At 39.9% G+C, this 17,097-nt stretch overlaps 1 protein-coding gene across 2 annotated transcripts in view; it reads right to left on the reverse strand.

Moving 5' to 3' along the window:
- Positions 1 to 16,586, reverse strand: part of LOC114644865 (uncharacterized) — a 73,624-nt gene extending 57,038 nt beyond the window's left edge. The window contains exon 1 of one of the 2 annotated variants that reach the window (XM_028792847.2): positions 16,418 to 16,586. The gene's annotated coding sequence lies outside the window, so the exon portion shown is untranslated. The remainder of the gene's footprint in view (positions 1 to 16,417) is intronic. The other variant, XM_028792846.2, reaches the window with a different exon arrangement.
- Positions 16,587 to 17,097: the final 511 nt, after the last annotated feature.

Here is a 17,097-nt window from a genome sequence, read left to right on the forward strand (position 1 = left end):
ACAGGGGATGCACAAACCGGTGTGTTTCTTTGTGGCCAGTCACAAGCCCAGACAAATGGGTAGGGTTACATCAAAAAGGGCATCCGGAGGTGAAAAGAGTGTCAGACAAAGTGATGATTTTAAAGCTGGAAACTGCAGGTGTGATGATGAATATTGTTAGTGCATATGCCCTGCAAGGAGAGTGTGTGATGGATGGGTGAAGTTATGGACAGTGTACCCAAGGGACAGAGAGTGGTGATTGAAGTGGATTTCAATGGACATGCTGGTGAACAGAACACAGGAGATGAGGAGGTGATGGGTAGGTATGGTGTCAAGGAGAGGAATGAAGAAGGTGAGATGATGGTGCATTTTGCAAAAAGGATGGACATGGCTGTGGTTAATATGTATTTTAAGAAGAGGGAGAAACACAGGGTGAAAAATGCACACAGGCAGACTGAGGGTCAATCTAAAGAAGACTGAAGACTGCAAAGTGGTGACAAGGAAAAGTGTAGTTAGTCAGCATAGGATGGTGGTCTGGAGGATGTTAGAGATCAAGAACAGGAAGAGAGTGAGGGCAGAGCCAAGGATCAAATCGTGGAAGCTGAAAAAGGAAGACTGCAAGGAGGTAAGACAGGCACTGGGTGGCAGTGAAGAGTCGCCAGATAGCTGGGAAACTACAGCAGAAATAGTAAGGGTGACAGCAAGAAGGGTACTGGCATGACTTCTGGATAAAGGATGGAGGAAAAGGAAACCTGGTGGTGGAATGGGGAAGTACAGGGGAGTATACAGAGGAAGAGGTTGGCAAAGAAGAAGTGGAATAGTCAGAGACATGCAGAAAGTAGACAAGAGTACAAGGAGATAAGGCATAAGGTGAAGACAGAGGTGGCGAAGGCTACAGAGAAGGTGTATGATGAGTTGTATGAGAGGTTGGACACTGAGGGAGAAAAGGACCTGTATCGATTGGCTAGACAGTGACTGAGCTGAAAAAATGTGCAGCAGGTTAGGGTGATAAAGGATAAAGATGGAAACATACTCACAAACAAGGAGAGTATGTTGAGCAGATGGAAAGAGTATTTTGAGAGGCTGATGAATGAAGAGAATGAGAGAAAAGGTTGGATGATATGGAGATAATGAATCAGGAAGTGCAACGGTTTAGCAAGAAGGAAGTAAGGACAGCTATGAAGAGGATGAAAAATGTAAAGGCCGTTGGTCCAGATGACATACCTATGGAAGCATGGAGGTGTTTAGGAGAGATGGCAGTGGAGTTTTTAGCCAGATTTTTTTAATCGAATCTTGGAAAGTGAGAGGATGCCTGAGGAGTGGAGAAGGAGTGTAGTGGTACCTATTTTTAAGAATAAGGGGGATGTGCAGAGCTATAGTAACTACAGGGGGATAAAATTGATGAGCCACAGCATGAAGTTATCAGAAAGAGTAGTGGGAGCTAAGTTAAGAAGGGAGGTGATGATTAGTGAGCAGCAGTGTGGTTTAATGCCAGGAAAGAGCACCAGAGATGCAATGTTTGCTCTGAGGCTTGATGGAGAAGTATAGAGAAGGCCAGAAGGAGCTACACTACATCTTTGTGGACCTGGAGAAAGCATATGACAGGGTGCCTTTAGAGGAGTTATGATATTGTATGAGGAAGTCGGGAGTGGCAGAGATGTAAGAGTTGTACACGATATGTACGAGGGAAGTGTGACAGTAATGGGTCTGCGTTAGGAGTGACAGATGCATTTAACGTGGACGTGGGATTACATCACGGATCAGCTCTGAGCCCTTTGGTTAACAGACGACATTAGACAGGAGTCTCCGTGCACTATGACGTTTGCCAATGACATTGTGATCTGTAGAGAGAGTAGGGAGCAGGTTGAGGGGACCCTGGAGAGGTGGAGATATGCTCTAGAGAGGACAGGAACGAGGTTCAGTAGGAACAAGACAGAATACATGTTTGTAAATGAGAGGGAGGTCAGTGGAATGGTGAGGATGCAGGAAGTAGAGATGGAGAAGGTGGATGAGTGAAAAAGAGTGCAGGCAGGGTGGAATGGGTGGAGAAGAGTGTCAGGAGTAATTTCGGACAGACAGGTACCAGCAAGAGTGAAAGGGAAGGTCTGAAGGATGGTAGTGAGACCAGCTATGTTATATGGGTTGGAGACGGTAGCACTGACGAGAAAACAGGCAACAGAGCTGGAGATGGCAGAGTTAAAGATGTTAAGATTTGCATTGGGTGAGACAAGGATTGACAGGATTAGAAATGAGTACATTAGACTGTCAGCTCAGGTTGGATGGTTTGGAAACAAAGTCAGAGAGGCGAGATTATGTTGTTTTGGACATGTGCAGAGGAGAAATGCTGGGTATATTGAGAAAAGGATGCTAATGATAGAGCTACCAGGCAAGAGGAAAAGAGGAAGGCCTAAGAGAAGGTTTATGGATGTGGTGAGAGAGTACATGTACGTGATGAGTGTAACAGAGCAAGATGCAGAGGACATGAAGATATGGAAAAAGATGATCCACTGTGGCAACCCCTAACGGTAGCAGCCGAAAGAAGAATTTCTTTTAATTAATAAATTCAATGAACACTAAACCCAGAATCATGTAACGTCCTTGAGGACCACAACATCTTGGATTGTTCCAATGTGGCATTCATGTGTTTTATCAAAGAAGTGACTGCTAAAATTACTTTAGTGGTAAATTCTGGAATGGATGTTTGCAGAAGTGATATCACAATACAAGATTTGAAGTGTGATAAGATTCAAATTAAATTATATGAAACTCCTTTCTTCTTTGATACCACAGTAAAAAAGGAAAAGGAAGACTGTTAGAACATAAAACAGCACAGGGCATTTTTACTGAAAAGTAGAATACAAATTAACAAATCAAATAGGTTTTAACTGGAGTTCCAACTAACAAATGCTCTTGATCTCACAGGTTAAAGCAGAAATAATTCCTTTGCCTAAAACTTCGGATTTAAGTTATTACAATACAACACATTACAATAAACTAAAGCAACATGAGAACAAATTTAATCAAAGTTTCTGTATTATATAAATACGAGTAATACAATATAAATAACACATTTCAATGAACACACTCAAGTAGCATATTTAAAATGACAAATCAATATTTAACTAGGGCATTAACTGAAAAATAAAAGAAAGCTGAAACATACAACAGTACCTTTTGTCATTAACTTGTCTGTCTGTATGAAACAACTTCGCTCCCAAAGAACACTTTCCGTGGCAATTTGGTATATTTATTCTTCAAGAAAATTTGTCAGGAAAGGTCAATTTTCCTTAAGGTATCTGGATTACAGCATGCTATTAAATTTCCTATATACAGAATCTATTAATCCATACCAATTCTGAAATTTCAAAAAAATCTATTTAAAAAGCAGTGTTGAATTTCTGAAAATTTCTACCTTCAAAACACAGCAGAGTTCAGTTTTTGATTAAATGTACAGTTTTAAGCTTCCCTTGGTTGCTTATTTCAACTTGAACATTCTCCTTTTTTTACATGTCTAATAGCCACTAGTGACAGCAAAACGATACCCCAATATATTTTAGTGAAATGGAAGCAGAATGACATATGTTCAAATTTATGCTGAAGTCAGCACACAAGGGTGCTAGGAACTCACCAGCACCTCATCTCTTTGCACGCTTGTGGGTGGACTTCAACACAGATTTTAACTTTCTATTATTTAACAAATATAAACTAAACTAAAATTAGCTACAGCCCCTGCACCACCAAAATTGAAAAATGCTGTACTAAATCAAAGAATGCTATTTTTATATCACATTATTATGAATTGGTATGGTGGCAACTGTAGGAATGAAGACAGATGGAAGACAACAGGAGGACGTAAATCAAGACTGTTTACACAAATCTGTGTACCCAAGATGGTAGAACAATTAATGGACTGTTAATTTAATGATGGCTTTAATGTGCCTTTTTAAAGTTCTTATTTTGTTAAAATTCTGGGTCTTTAAAGACGCTTAGGATAGTTTTAATTGCTGGGTATTTTGTGTACTTGTGCTTTTAGTAGTGATTTTAGTGCAGGTGCATGAAGGCCACACCATGGACCTTGGCAATGAGCAGTTTTAAATAAATAAAAGGAGCGCTTTGGTTTAGGACAGGTGCAAGTGCACATGGAAGCGACTCCAAAATGGCAATAGAGACATACAGGAAATTAGTTAAACAGCAGTTATTTCCTTGTTAGCACTCTGGGGCTCTGTGATTGCGGCACCTGTGCCTGAAAGTAGTATAGAGGGAGCCTGGGTGAAAAGTAGGACAGACAGAGGAATAAGAAAATAGCAGAAAGATACATCAGAGAAGAGAAGAACTGAGTTAAAATGAAAGTTAAAGAGAAGGAGAAAGGCAGGATCATGGCTGGGAATGTGGCCCCAAGAGAAATGTGTGCCCAGTGCTCAAGGTGCAGAGGTCGCTCTTGTTGGATGCACTATGGAGCATGAGCTTCCTACCACTTTGGACGTTTCCTGGCTGAAGACCGAAGAGCAGTAGAGGTGCCACGAGTGGTGGCAAGGACAATAGGAGAATTTACAAAGGTTTACTGTGCCAGTTTGCTAAGAAGACCTGGGCAGGTGAAGTGGCAGAGGCGTCGCTTTAGAAGGAAGCACCGTGGTTCGTGGTTGTCTTTTTAAAGGATGGATTTCTGTCTGTTAATTTAAGTTTGTTTTTATGGATGTATTTATTTATTGTGATTTTCACGTAAACTTCTGTTTTAATTGGAATTACTTTTTAATTTAACCTAACATAAGCAGCACTGCACCGTGTTCGCTCTTATATGGAATAAAATGAAAAAAAAATTGTTGGTTTCTAGGTTCTCATTGCCTGGCTCTTCTTAGATATGACAATCAACAGACCTGGGTTCAAGGGAGTATGGCAGCTGCAGTGAACCCAGGCCATCACAATTGGGTGTCTATGAAAGTTATTTAATCCATTAGCATCATGTTTAGGCTCAATTTTTTTTTTCGTGGCAATACTGCACTGTAGAGAGAGAACAGGAAACAACCGTAGAGGAAAACGAGGCTTGGGATGGTGAAAATAGCCAATCCGAGAGCGTACTCTACTAAAATTTGAAACTGTAACTCCCAGCAGTCCCTGCAGTGACTCTGATTGATCTTCTGCTGAGGGTGCAGGGGCTGTTGGGGTCAAAGGATGTCAGCACAGCTTTTAAAAAGGGGGCCGGTGACCAAAAGACAAAAAAAGTTTCTGTAATTTGTGTTTCAAGCTCCTGTCTCTTTGCCTGCCTTCTGTTGGGTTACCTGTACTTATTCGTTTTGTCCTGGATCGTTTCGTGGTTGGGGTCTGGATTGTCTGCCTGTGTACATGAAGACTATAAGTGGATTCATTGCCATCCTGCGAAGAAAGGTGCGCTCCTGAACCCATCCAACCATCTGCACCATTTCAGGAACTACCGGTAGGACTATCTTTACATTCCCATTCAACGTGCGGATCTCTGGATTATCTATCTTCATCATTACACTTCATCCGTTGCCGTTTTTCATGGACTTTAATGTGTGTGTTTTGTTGGTGCTTTGTTGTATTTAATGTATAATCACCATAAGGGGAACAGGGTGGTATCGTTGTTTTCATTACATTCTTTATTTGCCGTTTGACTACCGGTTTGCTTTGTTTTTGTCTGTTTGTAAGTGCGTGCGGGTCGGGTCAAAGCTGGGTGCGTCCCTGGAATCTCCACCATAAAAATATCACCATCTTCTTGACGGTGTGAATCTTAGTGGCACCGGACCGCTACCGTGTTATTCATTTCTCCTTGCTGCTGACTGACTGCTGCGCTGTGACGCATCTCCAGCTGAGTGTTCTCGTGTTTTCCATTTTGTTCTTCTTAATCCTTAAACTGCCGTAACCGGCTATAGTTGTTTCCCAGTGCCATTTGCCAGCACACAGGACACGAGTATATTCGGCAATGTAACATTCATTGAATGCCACAACCGGCTATTGTCGGTTCCCAGTGCAATTTACCAGTACACCGGAGCTGATCAGTCAGTGCCGTACATTCGTTGAGCAGCCAGCTCATGACCACTGCTGGCCCCTGCGGCACTGCAGCCTTACTGTCTCTGGGATTCAGCCGCTGCACTAGAGTAGCCTGCAAGTATCAACATTTACCTCTGTGTGCCAGTTCAAGCGCAGTTGGCTCGGTGGCGTCAGTTGCACCTTGTACATTTTGTTGCAGTAGTTTTTAGAATAGTTTTTACAGTTCATTAGCAGTGTGTAAAATGACCTTTCATGTTCTTTGCATGAAAAAAATGTGTTCCATTTAAAATTTCACTTTCTTTGTGAATTGTGACGTTTACTTAAGTACAGCAAAAAAGTATTTGGCATCCAGGGATGCATTAACCCCCAAGTATGTGGCAGTTTAAGGGTTAAAGCCCCAAGATGCCACCAAAACGCCCTGCACCTTCTAAGGCTTCTGGCAATGAAAACACGCTTGCATGAATCACAGTACATATAGCGGTAACATCGGTATTTTACATTCTAGCACTGCGGGTGACATGTCAGTACAGTACTGTACAGCAGGGGTCCCCAACCCCCGGTCCACAGCCCACTACCGGCAACAGAGACTCACTCAGACTTGGCGGGCGGGGCTTTGCAGCTGCACAGAGAGAGGAGAGACCGAGGTGAGAGAGTATTACAACAAAGTATTTTTATGATCCCGAAAGTTTCCCCATATGACACGAGTCTATAGAAATCTCGTTACTACGAAGTACATTCAGCAGATACTTTCATTACAATGAAGTGACCTTGAAATGCTTGAATGAATCATCCACAGAGCAGTTAGATCTGTGGCGCAGCTCAGTTGTGCACATTTCCACAACGATCCCCAAACAGAAACATTGTAAAAAAAAAAAAAATTCTTTCTCCGAGCTTTCCTCGTACTGTTTTTTGTTTTTTTTTTGCTGTTTTTGTTTTCTGTGGTTTTCAGCGATACCTTTTGCTTATTGCTCATCAACATCCATTGGAATTTAACTCATTGTCACCCTCCCATAGAAATGGCAGACACGAAAAAACAATAACAGTGTTAAATGTTTGTGATGTGCAATGTGTTGGAATGACAAATGCAATGCATACAGTATGTCTTTTGTTATATGCAAAAAAAAAAAAAAAAAAAATCTTGGGTTACAAACGTATGCAAACTGCTACATTTGAAGACAGTTTTTATACGGTTCAGTGATGCTCATTCAAGAAACATTCCTATTAATGCGGCATTCATTTAAGAAAATGTGAGGTTTTTAAACTCTCTTAGGACCTCCGTCAACGAGACAACACGCCGAAGAGCATCCCAAAGTGCGATCACCCCGTCTGTTTAATGTTTATCTGTTGCCGGGGCAACAGCAGGCTCACAGCTCTACTGTGAAGCAATCGCACTTCAGGACGCAATTCAGCATGATGTTCCCGTTGGGTTGGGGATCCCAAAAGAGTTCAGAAACCTCACAATATGAACTGGCATTCAGGCACTAGGGCATCCCACCTTTACCCACTCTGCAGACTCAGTATCTAGCCAGGCTAGAAGAGTGCTGGAGGTGCCCGAGGAGGAAAATCTGAGGCAGCAATGGAGCAGCAGCACGTGGGGCAGAGGCAGAAGATACCCATTGTTCAAGTTGGCAGATAAAGTGGCTGCATTCAAAGCCAAACTTGATTTATGGGGCCGACTAGTGAACATTGGGATTTTTGATATGTTTCAAACGTTAGCAGAGGTTGTTAAAGATACCAAGCCAGGGCCTTCTTTCTCCTAGCTGGTGTATGATCACCTCTCTCAGCTTTCCATAGAATTTGTGCATTATTCCCAACTACAAAAAGACTCCCAAAATGGGAAGGAATGGATCTGTGACCCATTTGTGAATAAGCCAGGTGAATCAACTTTGTCTGTGCTTGAAGAGGATCAACTGCTTGTGGTTGCAAATGATGGTGGCCTTAAAAGTACAGTATGTTTGAGACAACTTCAAATCTCCATATGTTTTGGATTAAAGTCAAGGCGGAATATCCTGAGGTTGCCACAAAAGCACTGAAAAGTCTGCTTCCATTTCCAACATCCTATCTTTGTAAGGCAGTGTTTTCTGCAGTGACAGCAACCTAAACGAAATTACGGAGTTGACTGAACATAAGCAACATACTTCGTGTGTCACTGTCTTCCATCGTCCCCAAATGGGATCGTCTGGTTGCAGGAACACAAGCTCAGGGCTCCCACTGATTCTGCATTATGGTAAGTTGTATAATTTCTATTACGATATTATAACTTAATAATAGAAATGTAAATTGTGTATAAAACTGCCCTACGAACCTGCCCCGAATCCTCAAAACCCACCGGTCCCTGGAAAAATTTGCTTCTAGTAAAGTGGTCCTTGCAGTCAAAGGTTGGGGACCACTGCTGTACAGTATATGGGTTAACCTTTACATTTTTTTTTTTTTTTTTTAGGTAATGTATTAAGCTGAGGTTGAAATGAAATTAAAGTGTTTTGGGGGCATACAGTTCGGTCCATAAATATTTGGACAGAGACAACTTTTTCTAATTTTGGTTCTGTACATTTCCACAATGAATTTTAATGAAACAAGTCAGATGCAGTTGAAGTGCAGACTTTCAGCTTTAATTCAGTGTGAACAAAACGATTGCATAAAAATGTGAGGCAACTAAAGCATTTTTTTTTTTTAAACACAATCCCGTCATTTCATGGGCTCAACAGCAATTGGACAATTGACTCAAAGGCTATTTCATGGGCAGGTGTGGGCAAGTCCGTCGTTATGTCATTATCAATTAAGCAGATAAAAGGCCAGGGGCCTCATGTACAAATGGTGCGTACGCACAGAAATCTTGTGTACGAACATTTCCACGCTCAAATCGTGATGTATAAAACCTAAACTTGGCGTAAAGCCACGCACTTTTCCACAGTACCTCATACCCTGTCGTACGCAAGTTCTCCGTTAGGTTTTGCAGACTGGCGGCACCCAGCGTCAAAGCAGTGCTACTGTTCCTGTGTGGTCACCCTTTCTTTCTCAGACCCACGTTCCTGACACGGCTTTATAAATACACTGAAATTAACTGCATATTGTTCATTAGTGTAATGCATCTGATTGTAATTAACCTGTACCAATATAATGGTCCAGGGAATAGCCATAGTATTCCAAATACCATAACTGCTTTAGCGTTGTTACTCTCAGTGCATCTTCTTCTTTCAGCTGCTCCCATTAAGGGTTGCCACAGCGGATCATCTTTTTCCATATTACTCTCACTGCACCACTCGGAGTATTTATATCACTGTATCTAGGTGGGGAATCACAGCAGCAGCTGATCGAAAAGAGAATTATCAGCATACAGTATCAAGCACGCTGCCTCAGCCACAAAAGGGTTCAAAGCCTTACCTGTACAGAACTCGTGGTTCAGAAACAGTTTCATCCCAAGAACTATAAACGCACTCAATCAAGTGCTCCTTGTAGAACTGTTTGTACTTATAAGTACAATTACCCCACTGTAAATTTGCAGAACAGTTATAAAATTGCACAACCCGCGCCACTTTATAAAGCGCGTATGATAACGATATCATTTTTAAGATGAAATGCAGCAAAATATGTTGATTATATTATACAGATAAAACATTAACTTCATTTAAATAATCTGTATCGTTAATAATTAAACATGTGAGGACACGGTGCCGCAGCGCTAGCTAGTTCACGGATTGCTCCTGCCTTGCACTGTATTTTTGCTGGTGCTGACACAACACTGGAAGGATAGACGGATAGAATAATTAAACATGTACTATGAAGATATTTCAATGTTCCTTAAACGTTTTGAAGAATCGGCGTTCTAAGCTTACAGATGACTTAACGTCTAATACAGAGCTGATTTTGTGGCGATTTGGGTATTTGGAGAAAGAAAAGGACAGGAATTGGAGGTTAGTACGTTTGAAAAAGACAGTACTTCTGCAATAAAGCATTTCATCGAAGGTCGCGCATGGTGCAGCAAGCCTCTTGCGTGAGATATGAACAATCACTGCACCACCGTGTTCCCATGTTTAATAACATGATTTCATTCCTATCATCATGAAAAAGATATCACGTATACATCTCAGTATTTTAAATTATTCAGAGAGCTGTAATATCACGAATGTAATGGATTCTGTGTCCTGTCGGAGAAAGAGAAAGAACGGAAGCATGTAGTGATTCACACACAGACCACATAGAAGATCAAACACAGAACAAAGCATTTAACATGCTACTTTAGCTACAATGGGATTTGAGAAACTAGTAAAATAAACTATTTTAAGATGAAGTTTATGATGGTCTATTTTATTGACAAAATAAACTACGTGATTAAAGTGGAAATTTCAAGAGTAAAGTTGACATTTCGTGCTTTTTTCCACTGTGTGCCTATTTTTTTTCTCTGTACCCTAATAAGCTTTCATATGACACTCAGACGGTGGGCTACAAGTCGCCTTTTCATGCTGACTTTGATATGTGACATCTTTTTTATTTCAGGAACTGTGTGACTTTGTGAATTTGAGCTTTCGAGTTTCTCTGACACTATGTCACTCGATCAACTTCCTTTTGTTGATTATACCACTATTTAAACCAACAAATTGTACGTTTTTCTTTGCCTCCACTTGGTATTCGCTGAAATTCTTCTATTTTCCCCCGTGCTTTTCCCATTGTCTTTTCACAGAAGGCTGAGCTTAAGGGCTATTTACATTGATTTGCATATTCACAGAGGCGTAATTCTGGGAGGAGTTGGGGCGGGACAAAAGGCGCATGCATGTGCGTTACTTTTCACGCTGATCAGGATTTATGAGGCAGAAGAACGTGGAAGTTTGCATACGTACAGATTCCTGCATCTGGATTTTTTCTGTGCGTATGCACATTCCCGCTTTTGTGCTTACGCCATATTATAGTGTGAGTTCTACGCACGGCATTATACATGAGGCCCCTGGAGTTGATTTGAGGTGTGGTGCTTGCATGTGGAAGATTTTACTGTGAACAGACAACATGCGGTCAAAGGAGCTCACCATGCAGGTGAAAGAAGCCATCCTTAAGCTGCGAAAACAGAAAAAATCCATCCGTGAAATTGCTACAATATTACAAGTGGCAAAATCTACAGCTTGGTACATCCTGAGAAAGAAAGCAAGCACTGGTGAACTCAGCAACGCAAAAAGACCTGGACGTCCACGGAAGACAACAGTGGTGGATGATCACAGAATCATTTCCATGGTGAAGAGAAACCCCTTCACAACAGCCAACCAAGTGAACAACACTCTCCAGGGGGTAGGCGTATCGATACCCAAGTCTACCATAAAGAGAAGACTGCATGAAAGTAAATACAGAGGGTGCACTGCAAGGTGCAAGCCACTCCTAAGCCTCAAGAATAGAAAGGATGAATTGGACTTTGCTAAAAAACATCTAAAAAAGCCAGCACAGTTCTGGAAAAACATTCTTTGGACAGATGAAACCAAGATCAACCTCTACCAGAATGATGGCAAGAAAAAAGTATGGAGAAGGCATGGAACAGCTCATTATCCAAAGCATAACACATCATCTGTAAAACATGGTGGAGGCAGTGTGATGGCTTGGGCATGCATAGCTGCCAGTGGCACTGGGACACTAGTGTTTATTGATGATGTGACACAGGACAAGAGCAGGCGAATGAATTCTGAGGTGTTCAGAGACATACTGTCTGCTCAAATCCAGCTACATGCAGTCAAATTGATTGGGCGGTGTTTCATGATACAGATGGACAATGACCCAAAACATTCAGCCAAATCAACCCAGGAGTTTATTAATGCAAAGAAGTGGAAAATTATTGAATGACCAAGTCAGTCACCTGATCTTAACCCAATTGAGCATGCATTTCACTTGTTGAAGACTAAACTTCAAACAGAAAGGCCCACAAACAAACAGCAACTGAAAGCCGCTGCAGTAAAGGCCTGACAGCACATTAAAAAGGAGGAAACCCAGCATCTGGTGATGTCAATGAGTTCAAGACTTCAGGCTGTCATTGCCAGCAAAGGGTTTTCAACCAAGTATTAGAAATGAACATTTTATTTCCAATTATTTAATTTGTCCAATTACTTTTGAGCCCCTGAAATAAAGGGACTGTGTTAAAAAAATGCTTTAGTTCCCTTACATTTTTATGCAATCTTTTTGTTCAACCCATTGAATTAAAGCTGAAAGTCTGCACTTCAACTGCATCCGAGTTGTTTCATTTAAAATTCATTGTGGTAATGTACAGAACCAAAATTAGAAAGAAAGTTGTCTCTGTCCAAATATTTATGGACCTAACTGTATGTCTCAGCATTCACAAACATCTGAAGTGGAGGCTCAGAATTGTACTCTTGGTATGCTCACGAGAATACATTTACACAACTTGTTAAAATGCATTCAAAATAAAAACCTGCACTGTTGTTTTTTAATGTGATTATTGCTGTTTTAATAAAATGGTGCAGTAAACAGTTAACATTTGTATCACTGAAAAACAGCCATACACTGGAAATCTGGCATGTTATGGGAACTTTTTAGGCCTTGTTAACGAACAATTCACACAAAAGTAGGAGTATTATAGCAGACTTTAGAAACAACATCATTGTGTCACATAGATGTCAGCTGCTCCATTTCTGTCAAAAGGATTATTGTGTAGGAGTAAAACCTCTGCATGGATCCCTTGAACATCAGAATATGTTAGGCTGAAATTATCAAAACAAGTGCTTAATACCCGCCTGGATTAAAATATTTCCCATTGTGAAAACTGTAACCCAACCCCCAAACAATAATTCTAGCATTTCTCTGTTCTGCCTTCTTGCCTTATTTGAAGAACTACCATATTTATTGTGCTTCTATGTAACATCAGACATAGAAGTTTATGTCAAGCACCATTCAGAGCTTTTCCTCAAACTATGTAACAAAAATAAAGTGAAATATGTATAAATATATTGCACTTTACATATTGCAGTTATTAACTTTACCAAATTATTTATTAAACTCGATAGCTATGGTCTATCAAACTAAATCTTAATTAATTAAATGCATAACTTTTGCATAACATAACATTAACTCCATTAAGGCACAACATAATTTAGGTCAAATTCAGTTTTTGGCATATTTCCTCACACTGATCGCTCACAATGTCTATGGATTGTAGCTCATCTTAATTTAGTTCATTTAATCAAAAGGCATTCCATCTTATTAATTACCTAATTTTCTCTTGAAAACTAAAACCTACCATTACCTCAAATTAATAAATGGAGTTAAAGAACATGGCTCATCATGGTACCAACAGAGTGCTATACACCAGGGGTTGCCAACTCCAGTCCTGGAGGATCACCGTGGCTGCAGATTTTCATTCTAACCCTTTTTTTAATGAGTGCCCGGTTTGCACAGCTAATTAACTTCTTGTGAATTCATTTTAATTGAATTGCTTTTTTAAGATTTGTTCCCCTGAATTGCTTCATTTCTTTCCCCAAATGGCAACCAAACAGAAATGAAATGTAAAGTGAGGGAGCCAACAGAAGACCAACTAAGTCAGGGCCTCAAACCCCAACCAATTTCACTCCAACCAGCTGCTTGATGAGGCGGCAATTCTTATTGTTAATTAAACCCGTTCTTTAATTCCATGGCTTGTTGCTGCTCTCGTGGTGCATTAGCAGACATTTCTTAAATTGTTGATTTTCTCTTTTTAAGAGCACTCTTAAAATGTTTTGGGGACCCAAGCAGATCGACATTCCTGAGACCGTCATCTTTCTTTATTTTCAGATATTGCATGATGGACACCAGTTGTTTTGGCTGATTTTGTATCATTATCATTTGGCCGCTAATTAATAAAAAAGAAACATTTAAGGGCTCCGAGTCTTCAAGAGCAAGTCAATTAAAATTAGTTCAAATGAAGTTCATTAGCAGCAAAAAACAGTTCACTCATTAAGAAAAGGGTTAGGATGAAAACCTGCTGCCACAGTGGTCCTCCAGGACCGGAGTTGATGACCCCTGTAAACTAAATGTGCCTCCTTGTATCCAATTTACAACTTACTAATAATAAAAACATATTAAAAGATGTGGCAATTTGAGATGCAACTTATAATAACAGATAATTTCTTTCAAAAGTAATAGAAAGAATGAGCTGCATGTAATGTCTTTTTAGGTTTCTTTTTTTTTTTATGTAATAGCTGTATTCACAGCATCCACCATACCTTTCTCTGCTACAAAATGTTGAAAAGGCTCAGCCAATCAGCCAAAAAATTTAGAGGAAGAACTGGCTTTTCATTTACTGTTTGTGGACAGTATTAACAAATTATCAAAGACTACTGTAAACTTACCGTTAGTAGAAATTAATACATAAAACCATTTGAACCATGTGTTGAAAGCTCACTCCCTACAGCTAGATCACTGTTCACCAAGAGCGAGTTAATTTACCTGCCAGAGCGACAACTGTAGTAATACTGCAACAACTGTGCTGTGCACTTAAAATTTTTAAGTGTCTGCTGAATAAATCGTGCATTTTTTTAAACTTCTATTCCTCTAATGATCGGTTATTCTACACCTAGATTTGTAGTTCTACTCAGACTTGCATTAACATATTTATCATTTTTTTAGTATGTAAAAGAGGCAAGCAAGCAGTGGTTTATTAATTTCCAAACTCAGCTACTCCAGTATAGTGTTGCAGAAGGCCGAGCCCATTCAAGCATGATCAGACATGAGGCATGAAACTACCCTTAATCACTTGCTAGACCAGCTCATGGCACACAGACATACAGATTGGAAATGTGCAAGTTAGGTTGATTGACCCAGCTTGTGACAGCACATTGCAGTACTTTTAATAAGAAATATTTAATTTACATGTAAAAATACACTACATAAACAAGATCAGTAGTAGCTAATGAGACAATCCACCCTAAGCGAGATGGGGCCTGAGTGAATGTGGCATCTATTCCTGAATTTACTTATAAACTAGTCTCCTACGCAAAGCACCATTTTATTCTGGGAAGAGTTCTTTGCATATGAAGTTAGTTCTTTATGCTTTGAATTTTTCCTAATGAGTGGGAAAAAAAAAACCTTAACGTATGGTAAGGTAAGATATCTACCAAGACAATAACAAATTAAGAAAATCTGAATTTTGCCAATGACAGTGTATGTAGCAGGAGTCCTTTTAAAATCATGACCCATTGGTATTTTACAGGTGTGTTAGCATTCATAGTTATTTTACTGTATGGAGCCGGTTACAGGATCTAAATAAATAAATACTCTTTCTGGAACCTTCATGTGGATGGATCTGTTAGGAGCCAAAAATGCATCGCTCTGAAGAACCATTCTGGCCCATTTATTTTTAAGAGTGAAGATCTGTTCTTGTGATTCCAGGGCTGCTGTTAATCCCAACACCAAGGTTAGGCGTTTTCAGCCATTCATATAACCACTTAATCTTTAAGGGTATGAAATTTCAGCAGTACTTTGTGGCAAACTATGTGTTTCCACCGACACGCTCTCACATATATGAATTCAAGTTAAAATCATCTTTGAACTAAGGAAAAAATAAACATACAGATAACAAAAAAAGGTTCAAGTCTCATACCTTTATATCGCTTATGAGTAACGATGTTCTACTAAATCTTGCTTTATCATCTCAATATTAATTTATTGTAAACTTTACTACACTAAATTTCAATGCACATGTCGCTTTGTTTCTTTTGTTCTTTTTTATTCCTTATATAGTCCAGTTAACGCACCAAGAGGTAACGCGCATTCCTTCATTATCGAGCCTCAATGTATTAATTCCCAGATTTCAGAGTATTTTGTTTCACAGGGCACAACATACTCCTCTGCTGTTACTACATGGTACTCTGTGTTCCTGTGCTGTGAACCTGATTTCAGAAAATGGATGGATCGACAACTTCAGTTTCACGACTCGATTTATCTCAGTTTTGTGGGACAGGCGTAGCTTAAAATGTCTATAGTTTTCCCCGGTTTTACTGAACTGTTAAAGCAAAGTGTGTACAATAAACAAAAAAATGTCGTTAAGTCCATGCCTTGGTTCTGTATGTGTTTTATCCTTATTGTTTACGCTCCGTGTTTATACTGCTACATTCAAGATCTTTGACAAAATACAATTTAATAAAAACATGCTGGTAAAAAGATGGAAACGTTTCCAGCGAGCTAGACGCTCTGATTTATTATAAAGCCTTTCGAGTGTGCACAGAATGTTTACATTTATCGCTTTGGCAGTGCAAAAACCACTGTAGCATTTGCCAGGCCACTAATCTCGGAGCACCGACATGTCAAAATAAACGACAAATGATTGAAAAGTAGCCGCTCCAACACGTGTACAACTCAGAAAAAGCATGCAAAATAGTATAGGTTTACGCATGCACAAGAAATATTTTTAAAAGCTATTATAGACTTAGCTTTAAGTGGCAATGCTTAAATACATACTGAGCAAACTTACCTGTAGACTGTCAAAGTTTGCCTGGTCCTTTCCAGTTCGTTATAATGCGCTGATTACTGCTCACTTCGACTTTACAAACACTTCCTCAAGTAATCGCTTCAGAACCGCCTACTTAAAGGTACACGCAAGACTTCGGCGGACGCGACTTGCAACATGTAGGTGACACCCAATAAATGTTAAAAGACGAGGAGAAAATTACAGTTAGTGCAGTTGTGCTGCTGAAATGGAAAACATCGTCAATCCTGCTAAGAGTAAGGCTTGGCATTTTAGCGCGCCACACACCAGAGGGGGACCACGCCCATTCTGGCCGACAACTAATCAGGATGCTAGAAGATTCGACACATGAGGCAAGTCAGGCTGCTAGCCTGCCATATTCATGAATTGATCGTCAATAGCAGAAATGGAACAAATACGTGTCGTTTTCTTGGCACACTAATTAAACCTCGTAATATATTGGGCATAATTTGAACGCCATAGCATATCTAAACATTGTTATCAAAAAAAATTAAGTGAGCTGTTCTGAACTCCTAGGGTAAAGAATAAATCCTTTCTGCTGGCTGAATTGAATCTGAAAGATACCCAAAGTATTTCAAAGAAGCAGGTACCAAAGAAACTGCAGGATAATATCACTGAAATGTACAGATGGTAGGTAACTGTAAAATAACTGTAAATGAAAACTC

This window comes from Erpetoichthys calabaricus, chromosome 9 (assembly GCF_900747795.2).
Source record: "Erpetoichthys calabaricus chromosome 9, fErpCal1.3, whole genome shotgun sequence".
Classification (NCBI taxonomy): Eukaryota; Metazoa; Chordata; class Cladistia; order Polypteriformes; family Polypteridae; genus Erpetoichthys; species Erpetoichthys calabaricus.